Source organism: Sparus aurata, chromosome 13, assembly GCF_900880675.1.
Source record: "Sparus aurata chromosome 13, fSpaAur1.1, whole genome shotgun sequence".
NCBI classification, from domain to species: Eukaryota; Metazoa; Chordata; class Actinopteri; order Spariformes; family Sparidae; genus Sparus; species Sparus aurata.
In genome coordinates this window covers 21,066,806-21,083,960 of record NC_044199.1, presented here as the reverse complement: position 1 = coordinate 21,083,960, position 17,155 = coordinate 21,066,806, and positions in this window count along the sequence as shown.

Below are 17,155 nucleotides of genomic sequence, written 5' to 3'. Positions count from 1 at the left end.
TTTCCCCATTTGTCTGCCATTATTTCAGCAGAGCGTGTAAGAGGGTCGGATTGAGCTTATAATTTCCCGGTTTTGTTCCTTGTGTTTTCAACTGACTCACTGGGACAGATGTGCTTAAATTTTCAATGGGCTTATCATTCACACAAAATTCACAATCACTCTGATCTTCCCATACAGTGTATGGTTGGATCTCATCAACCACACACTAACTTTGGGTAACTTATTCAGCCAGGTGGTTTGTATGACACATTCGTTCCGACCATCGCACCCCTACTAGTCACTGAATGTCACCACAAAGTTTATTCTTTATACTTATTTCATATATATATATTTTCACTCATACGCCCATTTTATTGTAGTGGGGCCTCATATAATACTGTACTGTATCATATCATTATTACAGTAGCTCACTTTGGATTATATTATATTTTCTTTCTATTATATGCTATTATTTTTATTAGATTACACGTTATCAGGTTGGCACAGATCTCTTCTATTCAATGTTTTACTCATCTATAAGGATTATCTAGAACTCCTTTACGAGGTGGAGAGTTGCTAATTTTCCGAAGAATTTTAGACTCAGCGTGATGAATCAGATCTCTTTAATACATGCTGCATGGAGGGAAGGTCAAGAATGTGAGCGCTCTAGTCCGCTAAATATTACTGACTTAACTACATCAGAGTGGAGGTCACATACTTTTACAACACTTCATATCTTACTTTTACTTTACTTATTAGGACTGTAAATGTCATCTTATCTACCTTCCTGTAACCCCTCATGTAGAGATAATTGCCCTTCATATGACTTTGACACACCAAAAGGGAGTCTGTCCTACTCCTCTCACATCCTGATCATATTCTTTACAGCACATTGATTACTGAATGGAAAAGTTTGTATTACCAACTTTAGTCAAATGCCACAACTTTTGACTAATTTCTTGTTCAGTTTGCTAATGTCCAATTTCCTCATCAAAATATCTTGTTCAAGCCAAAAATGCGTTCTGACACCTTGAATTTCTATGTCCTGTTCATTGGCGTAATAGTCATCAGTAATTATTTCATTTTTTATTTTCATTTTCATGCTTGTATCTGTGTTATCACCCACCACTTTATCCTCATTACATAACTTATTATCATACTTTTTTCTATTTTGCCTATAATTATCAGTTATTTTCATTACACTTCTGTTATTATTTACTATTCTTCTATTATTTACTATACTCTTATTATTTACTTTTGCTCTTGTTTATTAACTATTATTATTACTATTATTATTACTATTACTATTACTATTATTATTATTATTATTATTATTAGCATCATTATTATTGTCCGTAACCGCTTTATCCCTTTTATGGGGTCGCGGGGTTTGTTACTGTCAAGCTGGTACTGGAAAGAGGATTCAGAAGCAGAATGGCGAACGGTTCAGGCAAGCTTTATTTCTTGACAATCTGTCCTCTCGTCAAAATGAGTGACAAATAAATCAGGCTGTGAACACTCTCTAAATCTAAGAGCAGGCAAAAATGTCTACGCTGATCTTAGCGGGATAAATCTTATGAAACTTTAAACAACAAAAATTCACTCACAATGAGGAAAATCAAATGGCTATAAAACTTAACTACTCTGCGCTATGGCTGAAAAAAGGTACAAAATAAACGCACTCCAACGGAGGCAAGCAAAAGGCTATGAACAGAAATCTAGCTCTAAAAATAAGCTGACCAAAATATTACAAACAAAAGATCACTCTTTCTCAGAGGTAAACAGAAAATCGAAATACAAACTTGGAAACTTGGCGTGGCACTGGCAAGATTGTGAACAAAGGGCTTGAGGTGCGCGGATGGTGACGAACGAAATACTCTGGCAATGAGGACAGGGGAAGACAAAGACTAAATACACATGAGGAGGGATAACACAGGTGGGAACAATCAGGGATCAGGGAAGACGCCAGACCGGTGACACAGGAGGAAGGGCAAGTGACCTGAAACGAGAGGAGAGTTACTTTTCCAAATAAAACCGGAAATTCACAAGACAAAAACCCAAGACAGGACATCCCTCACCGCGGTGTGACAGTTAGTGGAGCCAATTGCAGTTATCTCTCTGGGCGAAGGCAGGGTACTCCCTGGACGAGTTGCCAGCTCATCGCAGGGCCCTCACTGATGGCAGAAGTCGCCATGCAAGGTGCTGACTGCACATCAGGAGCAATTTGGGTTCAGTATCTTGCTCAAGGACACTTCGACATGCAGCTCGGCTCAGCCTGGAGCTGGGATTTGAACAAGCAACCTTCTGATCACTAGCCGACCTGCACTACCCGCTGAGCTACAGCCGCCACCTATATTATTATTATTTATTACTTATTTGTCACAGCACTGATTTAATGCTTGCTCTCTACTCTAAGTTTTCTGCTAAATGCTCAGAGGTTTGGCTAAAGTGTAAATTAGAGCTGACCTGACAGTGTCTCATTGTTCTCTGCGCTGGGCTCTGGCTGGTTTTCAAGGTCTCCCCTGATCTATTTTTGGATTGTGTGTGTGTGTTCTGCCTCTGGCCCTCTCTCTCTCTCACTTCTACCGTAATTTTTCTCAATATTCTCCTGTCTACTTCTCACAGTGGAAATTGTCCTATTTCCTCCTAGTTATCATTATCATTTATTATCATCATTCTTTAGGTCTTTTCTCCGTAATTCAGCCTCTATTAGGTCACAATAATTTATGTCAAAGGTCCCTGTTGACGGCCACTTAGTGGCTCCAGAGGATACTCTGTGCCACCTTTTCATGCACTAAACGGGTGTCAGTCCTGTCGGCCGCTTACTGTGCGTTTTGCCCATTCTGTTAGACAACTGGTACAGCAGGCGCCTCGCTACTTTTATCTTCTATTTTTCTTTGTTACTGCCGTTATCTTTTATGGATTAGACTGCTCCTGTTCTGGACCTCCAATTATTATTCTCTTTTTCTCTTAAACAATTCACTGTTTACTTACGTACTTTTGTCAAAAAACAAAAAACAATTTTTCTACTACGTCTTACTACTTTATTTCTTAACCCTTGTGCCCTCCTTAAAAAAACTTCCTCTAACCACCTTCGTGGCAAAAATGTACACGCACAAAATCTGCCATAAAATACTCATACATCAATATTTTTTTCTGCTTTTTTTTTGCTTGAATCCCTTAACCAACTTGTTCCCTGATCAAAATGATCAAATATTTAATAATTTTCAGGATTTTAACCCTTTAAATGCCAGTTTGATTATTTGAATTATCAATTATATTTTTTTTTAAAAACACAAAAAATGTATTATTTTCTATATAATAAGTAGTAGGCTGATGGGGCTTTGGTGGTGATTGGAGTCTTGGATATGTCAAAGATTACCAACAAAATTGATTTGATTGCATCAGTATTTTTTATGTAGTAACAAATACTCCCTCTAACCACCTTCGTGGCAAAAATGTACACGCACAAAATCTGCCATAAAATCCTCATACATCAATATTTTTTTCTGCTTTTTTTGCTTGAATCCCTTAATCAACTTGTTCCCTGATCAAAATAATCAAATATTCATTAATTTTCGGGATTTTAACCCTTTAAATGCCAGTTATATTATAATTATCTATAAAAAACCCACAAAAAATTTATTATTTTCCATATAATAAGTAGTAGGCTGATGGGGCTTCGGTGGTGATTAGAGTCTTTGATATATCAAAGATTACCAACAAAATTGATTTGATTGCATTAGTATATTTTATGTAGTAACAAATACTCCCTCTAACCACCTTCGTGGCCAAAAATTCCCCATTGACTTCCATTAAAACCACATTTTTTAATCTCACTGCCATTACAGTATAAAACCATGCATTCTGTAATGTCAGCATGCCATTTTGAAGAAAAGTAGTTATATTTGACATTTTTGATGTATTTCACCAGATTGAACCATTTTCCCATTGTAGGCCGATGCATGAAATTCTTGTATTTTTGCCAGTTATATTATGGAGCCGGGTGACTACCAGGGCCCAGTGTGTGTGTGTGTGTGTGTGTGTGTGTGAAATGTTTTTAAATCAACATCTGATTGATCAGTGTGAACTCTTATTGTGCAAACTGCAACAACTTTGGAAATTTAGACAACAAAAAACAAAATAGAACATATGAAATATGAACAAAATATGAAATATAAACAGAAATATCCAGGCATTGAATATACGATGTGTGTGTGTGTGTGTGTGTGTTTGAGAGAAACAGATACATGGATAGTGTGTGTGTGCTTGTGCGTGTGTGTGTGTGTGTGTGTGTGTGTGTGTGTGTGTAATCTGAGGGTTAAATAAAATACAAGTTTACAGCTGCTGTTGAAATATCAAAGTTATTGTTTCTTCTTCTTCTTCTGGACAGAAAGGAGGTTTCAAAGTGTGTGTGTGTTTGTGTGTGTGTGTGTGTGTGGTCCTGCAGCCTGTGACCTAGTGTTCCCTACAAATGCACACTTGGTGGTGGAAGACCTCTTTTTCAGGCCTCTGCACAACCAGCACACACCTCTCCTTCTAGTGGAGCTGGTCAATGACGCTGTCAGGATGAGAAGTCTCATGTATGCCCGAATCTCTTGGGCATCCACATCACTCCATCCTGACACTGAACGCCTCCCGTATAAGTTTGTCATTTGCAAAATGAGCTGGATCAGGTCAGGAGTGAAGAAAAGGTCAAAAGATGATACTACATTATGGATTCTTGATATTGCATATCTCGTGGGCCCTGGCATCATGCCGGTGGGTGCCTGCATGTAGCACAGAGTCTCAGCATGAGATGGAGACCACACTTGCCTGTCCACTGACTTTTAGGATGGACAGGATCCTCAGTGCCCGCTTCACTCTCAGAGGATGGGTCAGAGGCACTCACAGACGTGCAAGACTCCAGTGAGCCTTCTGTGTCAGACTCCCCCTCAAAGATCGTGGTTTCCCCTGATGAACCCTGCAGCTCACTGTCAGATAAAGGCTGCATGACCATTTCTAATGCCTCTTCTCTTCTGAAATGCCTTTTCATTTTTGCACCCTCTTTGCTCACTAATGAAATGACCCCTCAGACAAGTTGCATGTTTATCTTTGGCTGTGAAAGCAGCCAGGTGCATAAACACACTAACCGTTGTTTTTGCTTTGTTTTTGAGAACAGCAAAGGCATGTTTTCACTCAAGCACCTTTTCAAAGACACATGAAACAGATTCCTCAAAAGATGACCTTTTTTTACCACTGAAGTGATCAGTGCATGCTTACAGATTCTCTCTCACACACACACACACACACACACGCACACACACACACTCACTCTCACTCTCTCTCACTTTCTCTCTCACACACACACAGACAGACAGACAGACAGACACACACACACACACACACACACACACACACACACACACACACACACACACACACACACAACATGCACACACACACACACACACTGGGCCCTGGTAGTCACCCGGCTCCATAATATAACTGGCAAAAATACAAGAATTTCATGCATCGGCCTACAATGGGAAAATGGTTCAATCTGGTGAAATACATCAAAAATGTCAAATATCACTACTTTTCTTCAAAATGGCATGCTGACATTACAGAATGCATGGTTTTATACTGTAATGGTAGTGAGATTAAAAAATGTGGTTTTAATGGAAGTCAATGGGGCATTTTTGGCCACGAAGGTGGTTAGAGGGAGTATCTGTTACTACATAAAATATACTAATGCAATCAAATCAATTTTGTTGGTAATCTTTGATATATCAAAGACTCTAATCACCACTAAAGCCCCATCAGCCTACTACTTATTATATGGAAAATAATAAATTTTTTGTGTTTTTTTTTAAATAATTAGTAATTCAGATAATAAAACTGGCATTTAAAGGGTTAAAATCCTGAACATTATTGAATATTTGATCATTTTGATCAGGGAACAAGTTGACTAAGGGATTCAAGCAAAAAAAAAAGCAGACAAAAATATTGATGTATGAGTATTTTATGGCAGATTTTGTGCATGTACATTTTTGCCACAAAGGTGGTTAGAGGGTGCAAAATGCATTACAGGAAAATAAAAGACATGTAAGAGTAAAAGACACTGGATTTCAAAAATTTTACTAAAAAGAAGAGTTCCTACAGAAATCCATGCCACAAGCTGTAACACAGCCAAAACGATCGCTAAATCAAAAAAAAAAAGTTGAGAAAAATGTACAAAAATGCCCGAGGAGGGCACAAGGGTTAAACTTGTTCTGCCTCAATTATTTTCTTTATTATTTACACGGTACTCTTACTCCTCTTATTTTATGACATATATTCATGCATATTTCAATTTTCACACTTTAATGTACATATATTTACAAAGGCCTTGTGTTTTTTTCTTTTATTCTACTCTACAGCTGTTTCACTATAACAGACCTCTTTCATAGGCGCTGTTCTTGGATCCGCTTCATCTCTTTATCGCTCCAGGTAGGGCACAGCGATTTTGGCTTCTTTGCCAAACAGAACTTCTCGCGCGTCTAAATCGTTCCTGAGAGGGCACAACGATTATTCGTAAGACCGCCAGTTTTCTTGACCCTTCCCCCGGGTCTTATGAGCACAATAACACCTTATTTAACGACATATTCAGACGTTTTTAAACAACAATAACAGCAGATTAGACTTATAGTTCTCTCGACCCTCTTCACAGGCCGCTACAACCTCTTATTCTAATCTCAAATCACAATAATAATTTATTAGCTTCTTCAGATTTCCACAATAGCACTTTATCACCGACTTCTTTGGATTTTTAAACAACAATGACATCTGATAAAACTTTTCTTCCGGCCCTCTTCACGGGCCGCTACAAGGTCTTATTCAAGTCTAGAAACCACAACAACAACTTATTAACGACTTCTCCGGATTTCTACACAATAATGACAACTGACGAGACACTTGGACAACGATAATTTGTTTCCGACATCAACACGCATTTTATCCTCAGCTGATCTGTCCCTTCTCCCCTACTCTTCACAGCTCGAGCTATTTGTTTCATCAGATAACAGCTTAGTGCAGTTTTCTTGTGCCATTATTCCCAGTACTGCTGCATATTTTACAATATACCATACCACTTCCAAGACTCAAACACATACAAATCCACATGCAAATTAACATGTTAAAAAGCATTCTTTCACATTTATCCATCTCTCTTCATACATATTTTGTTTTATCATTAAACAGTGGTTAGGGCAGGCTACCCATGAACATTAATTATCAGACATAATTCGCGTGCGCACATGAACTGACCTGACTAAATCATACTTTTACATAATATGGCTGAAACATACATATATAATTGTCAATCACACATACTCACGATTTTGACCTGATGGCTGCTGCCATGCCTCTTACAGTTTTTATTGATTGTTTTTTAATCAGGTCAAAGCAAACTGGAATCAACTTGGTTTTCATCATCACTGTCTCAGCAGAGCACAAAACACCTCTTGCAAATGTGTTAACCGTTTCTCATTGAATTGACACATTTTCCCCACCCTTTTGTAGAACAGTTAACACGGATGTCATTCAAGCAGTCCAAACTCCATTGTTTTAGCTATGGTAACCAAACAGAAACCATCTGTTCCTCACTATTAGAAACTACCTACATCAGTATGAAATCACTGAAGCACGTGATTGACACTCCTAAACACAAATCTTCAATGAGCAATCAGTTTACAGGCCTTAAAAAGTGCAGCAGCTGTGTTGTTTTTTGCCAACATGGATTGAAGAGGTCTAAGGCAGATGAGAGTGAGAAATAGGTGCAGAGGAATGTCAAGGTTGGATGGCATGCAAGAAGATTTTTCCCTTGGTTCGTTGCAAGAGAGGATAATGAATGTGATGTGGATGAGGCCATGTGGCCCCATCGTCAAGACAGAAGAGACTGAGTATCAATAGTGGCTATTTCTTATACTCTACAGTAACAGATTGTTATACTTTACTGTAATATTTTATATCTTTACAGTTTTTATTGATTGCTTTGATGCAGCAGTCAACTCAAACTCCACATTTTCAAAACCGTTAACACACAGGCCGAAACAGTGGCACTCATGGTCAAAATGACTCATTTTGTTTGCAAAAGGCTCTAACCGTGCCAAAACATTTAAAATATGCAACAAAAGCTAATTTTGCCTTCAAACAACACAACTTGCAAACAAGTGTATGAGCTCTTCCAATCAACCATTACACAGTGGACAACAAAATACAAAATACAGCACTCAGTGCGAATCGGTGCACCATTGCTTGTCATTGTGGCCTATTACTCTACGTAGCTTTCATGCCAGTGCCATTTGTTGTCAAATTTGCCTTCTTGCAAAGAATTGAATCCAGAATCAGAAATTCTTTGATGCATTTTTTGATTCCATTGATTCTTTTTTTCGAACTGTGGCTGAAAACTGAAATACTGTTAATATTACACAAAATACATGGAAACCAAAATAAAATCTATTAGAGTATAAGAAAATAAGAAAGCTGGTAGTCTCATAGTCCACAAAACATTTCTGCACCTTCACAGCAAGCATTTTCCTGAACAACTGACCTGTTTTAAAACATAGAAGAGAAGTTAAAGATATAAAATATTATAGTAAAGTATAACAATCTATTACTGTAGAGTATAAGAAATAGCCACTGTTGATACTCAGTCCTTTCTGTCTTGACGATGGGGCCACATGGCCTCATCCACATCACATTCATTATTCTCTCTTGCAATGAACCAAGGGAAAAATCTTCTTGCATGCCATCCAACCTTGACATTCCTCTGCACCTATTTCTCACTCTCATCTGCCTTAGACCTCTTCAATCCATGTTGGCAAAGAACAACAGGGTGGAGAGGATTATCCATGATGGATAACAGTTTTTTCAGTGTCCTCCTCTCCACCACAGCCTCCAGAGTGTCCTGTTTGCAGCCAATCACAGGGCCAGCCCTCCTGATCAGTTTGTTGAGTCTGTTGGTGTCGCTGGCTCCAATGCTGCTTCTAGGGCTGGGCGACATGGCCTAATAATTGAATCTCCGATTTTTTCACACCAAACGCGATTTACGATTTTAAGCGATTTTTTTATCCTTCTCAAGAACAAATTTCAAATAACAAAGAAATTATTAAAAGCATTGCATTTATTTTAATGCTATGATTCTAAACAAATTTGCCATGCTGTTGTAAAGAGTGCAGCTTCAAACTCATTTGAAAAAATAAATAAAAGTGCATCCTTTTGAAAAGAATGTGTCCCTTTTTGATAACAAATGCTTTTGTAAACATATTTAACATGTCAGATTGCTTGCTATTATAAAAACAGATCAGTCTCCATATTGGTATTGATAAAGTGTTAACATAACTTTTATTAAATACTTCATTTTGCAAAAGGTGCCTTTGTTTCCAAATAGTATTTTATATCCCTGAAGATATGTAAACTAAATCAAACATCTGCATGCATTGCATAGTAAACACTGCATATTGTAGCAGTGTACAGGACATGAGGTGTGTGCTTGCTGTCTTTTTAAAACATTTTTGGTCAGGAACACGAGCCTGTCTGCTTCCTCTGGCTTGAGACATCATGCCCCGTTGTGGCTTTGTAGCACAAACCTGGGGGGTCGAACATTTTCTGCATGTGGATGAACCTCCGGCGTTTCCACTGTAAATACGGGCACCATATCTTTAGCGATATGCAACGTGACTGCATCCGTAACAACTGTCCACCGGGACCCTTTCTTCTCATACGGGACACAATGATTAAATGATTCTGCTAATGTTGGTTGCTTTATAGCAGGTATTTGTGGGCTGCCGCGGTCTTCTCGTAGTAACAAGTGTCCCACTGTGATACATGCGTCTGTTTGAGAGGCTGAAATAAATGTCGGTCCGCTGCCTTTAGTAACAACAGCCTTGAACAAACTTTGCAGCGGACGGTGGTTTGTTCGAGTTCCGACGCTACAAAACCAAACTACTAACGAGACGGTGCCGTGTTAGGAACGACCTCGCTGCATGTTGTTGTGTTTGTTTCTGAGTGGAAAGTCAATGTGGGGGGCGGAGCCACTATGAACTACGGGAGCCCATGAGGAGCGGCGGCGGAGCAAGTGAAATTAAAAACTTGATTTTCATTTCTTAAAATCGTCCTAAACCAAAAACTCGAATTAATCGATTTTGCCGATTTATCGCCCAGCCCTAGCTGCTTCCCCAACAAACCACAGCAAAGAAAAGTACACTGGCCACCACAGACTGATAAAAGATCTCCAACATCTTGCTGCACACGTTGAAGGATCTCAGCTTACTCAGGAAGTAAAGTCTGCTCATCCCCTTCTTGTAAACAGCTTCAGTGTTAGATCTCCAGTCCAGTCTGTGGTTGATGGTAACACCCGGGTACTTGTAATCCTCCACCGTCTCCACAACCCTTCCCAGAATGCACAGATGTTGAAAAGCCGTCTTCCTCTCTTCCTGAAATCTATCACCATCTCTCTGGTCTTGCTGATGTTCAGCCGCAGGTGATTCTGTCCAGTCCACTCCACAAAGTTGTCTACCAGTGCCCTGTACTCCTCCTCCTGTCCCTCACTTTTACACCCAACAACAGCCGAGTCGTCAGAAAACTTTTGCAGGTGACACGACCCGGTGTTTTACTGAAAGTCAGTGGTGTATAAGGTGAACAGGAAAGGAGACAGCACAGTCCCCTGTGGAGCTCCTGTATCACTAACCACCGCATCAGACAGAACACTGCCCATACGGACAAACTGTGGCCTGCCTGTCAGGTAGTCAGTAATCCAGGAGATCATTGTGTCGTCTACACCCATCACCCGCAGCTTCTTCCCCAGTAGCAGTGGCTGAATGGTGTTAAAAGCACTAGAGAAATCAAAGAATGTGATTCTCACAGTGCCTCCTCCACCATCCAGGTGCAAATGGGCTCATTGCAGCAGGTAGATGACAGCATCATCAACTCCCAAGTGGGGCCAGTAAGCAAATTGCAGAGGGTCTAGCAGGGCTCTCACCTGCTGCCTCAGGTTGGCCAAAACCAGTCTCTCCAGTACCTTCATGACGTAAGATGTGAGGGCCACTGGTCGATAGTCATTGAGGTCTGATGGTGTTGACTTCTTTGGAACAGGCACCAGGCAGGAAGTCTTCCAAAGCACCGGTATTCTCTCCTGACCCAGGCTCAGGTTGTAGAGGTGTTGTAGGACAGGAGACAGCTGGCTGGCACATGTCTTCAGGATCCTAGGGCTGATACCGTCAGGGCCTGCAGCCTTCTGCTGGTGGAGTCTCTCCAGCTGTCTCCTAACCTGGCCTGCAGTCACAGTCATGCGGGGGAGGCTGCTGGTGGAGGAGGAGGAGGAGGTGGAGGAGGAAGAGGTGGAGGAAGAGGAGGAGGAGGAGGAGGAGGAGGAGGAGGAGGAGGAGAGGTGCTGCACAGGAGAGCTCACATCAGAGGAGTGAGGGAGGAGGGGAGGAAGCATTTTGGGGCAGTGAGGGTATGTGGGGGTCTGGAGGTGTCAGGGAGACGACAGAAGGCTGTGAGCTGAACCTATTGAAGAATCTGTTCAGCTCGTTTGCCCTCTCCAGGCTGCCCGATGACTGTCTGCCCCTCACCTTACACCCAGTGATCTGCTTCATTCCAGTCCACACATCCCTCACATTGTTCTGCTGGAGTTTGGCCTCCAGCTTCCTCCTGTAGGCGTCTTTACAGGCCCTCAGCATATCCCTGAGTTCATGCTGCACTCTCCTCAGTTCTTCCCTGTCTCCAGACCTGAACGCCCTCTTCTTCTTGTTAAGAAGAGCTTTCAGGTCATTGGTGATCCACGGCTTATTATTAGGGAAGCAGCGTACAGTCCGGGTTGGCATGGTGGTGTGTTCACAGAACCTGATGTATTCTGTGATGCAGTCGGTCATGCTGTCGAGATCCTCTCCATGTGGCTCAACAAGTGCATCCCAGTCTGTCGACTCAAAGCAGTCCCGTAGTGCGTCAGCAGCCTCCTGAGTCCACCTCCTCACGCTCCTAGTGTGGACAGGCTGCCGCTGAACAAGGGGGATATACTTAGGGGTCAGCAGAACCAGGTTGTGGTCAGATCTTCCAAGAGGGGGGAGGGCTGTGGGACTGTATGCATCCTTAGCATTTGCATACAACAGATCCAGTGTGTTACAGTCTCTGGTGGGGCAGTCAACATACTGGTGAAATGTTGGGAGGGTTTTGTCCAGTGAGACATGATTAAAATCCCCAGTGATGACAATAAATGCGTTAGGATGACATTTCTTCACGTGAACATGTCCGGGATTACACCACCTCTCACTCACGTACAGTGCAATCCCTCCTCCTTTCTTCTTTCCGCTGCTTGACACGTCCCTGTCCGCCCGAACAGTGCTGAAGCCGGGAATCGCCACGCTGTGGTCCGGGATGTGCGAGTGAAGCCATGTCTCTGTGAAACACAACACACTGCACTCACGATGTTCCCTCTGAGCCTTTATCAGCGCGGCGAGCTCGTCCGTCTTGTTCCCCAGAGACCTCACGTTTCCCATGACGATCGCCGGTACAGCCGGTCTGTGTCTCCTCCTCTTCACCCTCCACCTCACTCCAGCTCTGCAGCCATGGTGTCTCCTCCGCAGCTCCTTCAGGACCTCAGGCCTGGCTCCGGGTAGCAGTGCAGGTTTACACAGCGCAATCAGCTGGTCGCGTGTGTAAACAATGCGCTCAGTGATGCGCTCCTGACCCTCCGTTGCTAGGGTTAGCAAAAACATCACAAAAAAGTGCCGCAAAAGTGCCACAAAAATTCAGAAAAGGAAAGTGTCCATCCTCTCACGCTCATTGGAGAAGAGTTGTCTTAACTCACAACAAAAATCTAAACAGAAATACAAAAAACTACTAAAAAAAAACTACGAAAAGCTTGGAAACCCACAGGAGCTGCTGCAACAGGCTGCCACGGTGTTGGTGGTTTCTGTTTGGTTACCATAGCTAAAACAATGGAGTTTGGACTGCTTGAATGACATCCGTGTTAACTCTTCTGAAAAAGGGTGAGGAAAATGTGTCAATTCAGTGAGAAAGGGTTAACACATCTGCAAGAGGTGTTTTGTGCTCTGCTGAGACAGTGATGAGGAAAACCGAGTGGATTCCAGTTTGTTTAAACAGGTCAAAGCAATCAATAAAAACTGTAACTTCTTTTCTATGTTTTAAAACAGGTCAGTTGTTCAGGAAAATGCTTGCTGTGAAGCTGCAGAAATGTTTTGTGAACTATGAGACTACCAGCTTTCTTATTCTCTTATACTCTAATAGATTTTATTTTGGTTTCCATGTATTTTGTGTATCATTTACAGTATTTCAGTTTTCAGCCACAGTTTGAAAAAAAGAATCAATGGAATCAAAAAATGCATCAAAGCATTTCTGATTCTGGATTCAATTCTTTGCAAGAAGGCAAATTTGACAACAAATGGCACTGGCATGAAAGCTACGTAGAGTAATAGGCCACAATGACAAGCAATGGTGCACCGATTCTCACTGAGTGCTGTATTTTGTATTTTGTTGTCCACTGTGTAATGGTTGATTGGAAGAGCTCATACACTTGTTTGCAAGTTGTGTTGTTTGAAGGCAAAATTAGCTTTTGTTGCATATTTTAAATGTTTTGGCACGGTTAGAGCCTTTTGCAAACAAAATGAGTCATTTTGACCATGAGTGCCACTGTTTCGGCCTGTGTGTCAACTGTTTTGAAAATGTGGAGTTTGAGTTGACTGCTGCATCAAAGCAATCAATAAAAACTGTAAATATCTCAATTTAGGTAATTACTTTTTTATAAAACCAAACCTACTAATAATAACAATAATTAGAATAATTTTATAATTTTTTATAATAAATAAAATCGAAAAACCAAATTACGGTAATAATTTAATTCAATTTACCTCAATTAAATTTTTTATTTTTCATAATTATCAGTTTAAGGTTCTTTTGGAGAGGTTTTTAGGACAATACCTGAGACTTGTGGGCTGGGAAGGAGTAGACGGTATCACTCGTAAATGAAGAAAGAGTATAAATATATCCCTTAATGGTGTATGTGGGGCGCGCCTGAGATCCGCCGTCCCGTCCCTCCCGGTCTGCCGCCGCAGGCTGTGTACCGGGCTGCTCCTCCGCGGCTAGGCTCGCCCAAAATGTGGTGGGAGACTACCAGCCTTATCCGTCCAATTATTCCACTATCTGACCCTGTAAATCTGCTCAAAGTTAAAGTCCAAATTAGAGGAGAAACAGCTCAGAGTTAAAGTCCAAATCAGAGACGAGGCAGCAGGTCTTCAGTCCAAAAAGGTGTTTATTCCAAGAGAAGAAAATATAAATCCATGAGGTACCCCGGGGCAACTACAATCTGAAGGACATCACTGAGCTTGTTGTTGCCCCCGTACATAGCAATGACTCACTAGCTTTTTTGTAAGGCAAAATCTTGGAGCACAGGCAGCGGTACCAAAGACTGTTCCCAGACATCAAACTCATCCCAAAACAACATTATTTGGAGCACTACCCCCAAATAATTAGGCTGTTTGGTCCATTTGTCGGACAGTGAACAATGCACTTTGAGGCTAAGCACAGCTTTTTTAAGCAAATCATCAGGCATACAAGCTGTTTCAAAAATGTGCCTCTTTCCTTAGCTTTAAAGCATCAAATGATGATCGCCTACCTTTTGAGCTCTCCATGTCTGAATAAGTCAGACCTAGAGGTAGGGCTGCTAGATTATGGCAAAAATCATGATCACGATTATTTTGATTGATATTGTAATCACGATTATTAAAGACGATTATTCATTGATTTGAGAGCAAGCACTTATTGAACTTATTGAATAAAATGAATTAAATAATATGTAAAAATAAAAAATAAACACTATCCCGGTGCAGCTTGACCATAGGTCCGTTGTGGTGGCAAAGTATAATGCTGACACTTCTCTTGCAACTTTTCCGCGACATTCGTCCTAAAGGGCAGGCAGCGCAATTCTGCTGATATCATGGCACATGGTAACACATATGGTGTCCTTAATTGAGGACTGGGTGATGGTGGCAGGAGTCAAGGAGCTTTTCATTTTCAAGTTTTTTTGTTCCTTCCCTACTTGGTCATGTATTACTCTGTGTGTTGACTTTAAATGGTTAAATAAAATGGTGTTCCCTTGAGGTGCAGACACAATCGCGTGACATATCTTGCACAATATCTTTGTTTGTTCCGAGTCAGACTCCTCGAAACCCAAGGTACAGGAATTCGCTTTACCTTTCTTCCCGACATAAGGCTGCATTTCTGCCATCTTCTACCGTCTTCTTCTATACATTTTTTCCAAACACGCACTGGTAATACGCACCGGTGTGGCTGAAAGCACAATTTTCGGGTGGGGGCGGGGTGGTGCGGAGTGCACAGGTGGAGATGGAAGGGTTCGCTGCATTTACCACACAAAAAAGGGGGTGAGGCAGAATGATCATTTTATTACGATTATCTTGTTTTCATGATCGAGGGAAGCCAAAATCAAAATCAAAATTCAATTAATCGCCCAGCCCTACCTAGAGGTTTCAGCTGTATCCACTCTACCAGTAGACTTACTCAGAGAGGAGATAGCACAAGTCATCAGACAGAAGTTCCCAAACACATCTGAGGTTCAACTTGCAAAGTGTGTGACAACCAAGGGCATAACCTATAGGCCCACAGAGCAACAGGTGGATTGCCTGAATTTAGTGAAATTGGCCAAATCTGCATTTTGCACAACAGTGTGTTCTACATTGTCAATGAGCTCTGTGGTTGGTATAGAGAGCATTATAGAGCCTTTGAACTCAGTCCATCACCCACAAGAACATTCACACTTGTGGCACCCAGTGAACTCCTTGATACTTATCCACTAGCTGACTACAAGATTGGATGAGCTCGCATGGTGACTTTGAAAAGACATAAAAGGTGGTGTGCAATAATTGAGTGGAGGGTTTATGACAATTTGTTACTTATTTTAACTGAAATACCAACCCCATGAATTCTTATTTAAAGCTTTTTAATGACTTACATATCACACAAATTATGACATACACACACATACACATGTTAAATTCAAGGGGTCTTAATTTGTTCTAACCTAGCTTCAAAATTCTGTTCAGGGTGTCCTCAGGTCCTTGAAGTGCTAAAATGTCTGAAATTCAATAAAATATTAGTTTACTATTGTAATTTTTTCCCACCATACTATTATATTTTATACTGGATTTGACATTTTAAATTATATTGATGTCTGATTAATATTCTTTGTGTTTCTACAGAATAAAGGGCTTTGAAGATGGCCATGCCTGTGATCGTGAAGATCTTACTGACTGATGGCAGCTGTCAGAGACTGAGTCTTGCACATGGACTCCCTGAATCGCTTGAAGACCTTATGGCTGAAGTCAAAAAACAGTGTAACCTTCAGGGAAACATCAGACTTCAGTTTATGGACTCATTGTTTGGGAATGAGTTTATGAACCTAACTTCAGTTTCAAAGGTGGAGGACAGAGGGACTCTAAGAGTAATTGATTTGACAACACCCACAATGCAACATGAGAGCTTAACACTCCTACCCCTCCAAGCATCAAGTCCTTGCTCAGCAAATGACTCTTCATCACTGTCAGGTGAACTTGTGGATACAGATATACTGTCATCAAATGAGTCTACAAGCTCAGGGTCCTCCTGGCCAGCTGTGTTTCAAGTACCCAAGTTCTCCTATGATGCAGAATTAAAACTTCAGCAGGCAGGTTTAGTCTACATTCAAAATGGCACTGTACTCATTCCAGATCCCAAGTTGAAGTCAGCCATCCTTGATGGGTTAGTGCAGGAAATTGTGCAGTATAAAGTCTATGTTAGTGATAAGGAGATTGAACAAGTAGCCCAGAGTCTCATCAAGAAACATTCACGTCTAACTGAGAGGGGGTCCAGTACTGGATAGGGTGGATGGAAGACGAGTTTAAAATATAAACTATCTAACTACCGCACACAACTGAGAAAACTGGGATGCCCAGAAGTGACAGTGAACTCTTTAAAAAACAAACCTGTTTGAAAGCGCAGCGCAGCCTTTGGCATCAAAAAGGCAAAGAGGAGAGAGAGTGTAGAAGTTAATTTTTGCCCCACATACCCATCAGCTGAAACTGAGGAGAATCTAGAAGCCATGCGGAAAGCTTTACTCTTGGATGCAAAGAAGAGGAACAAC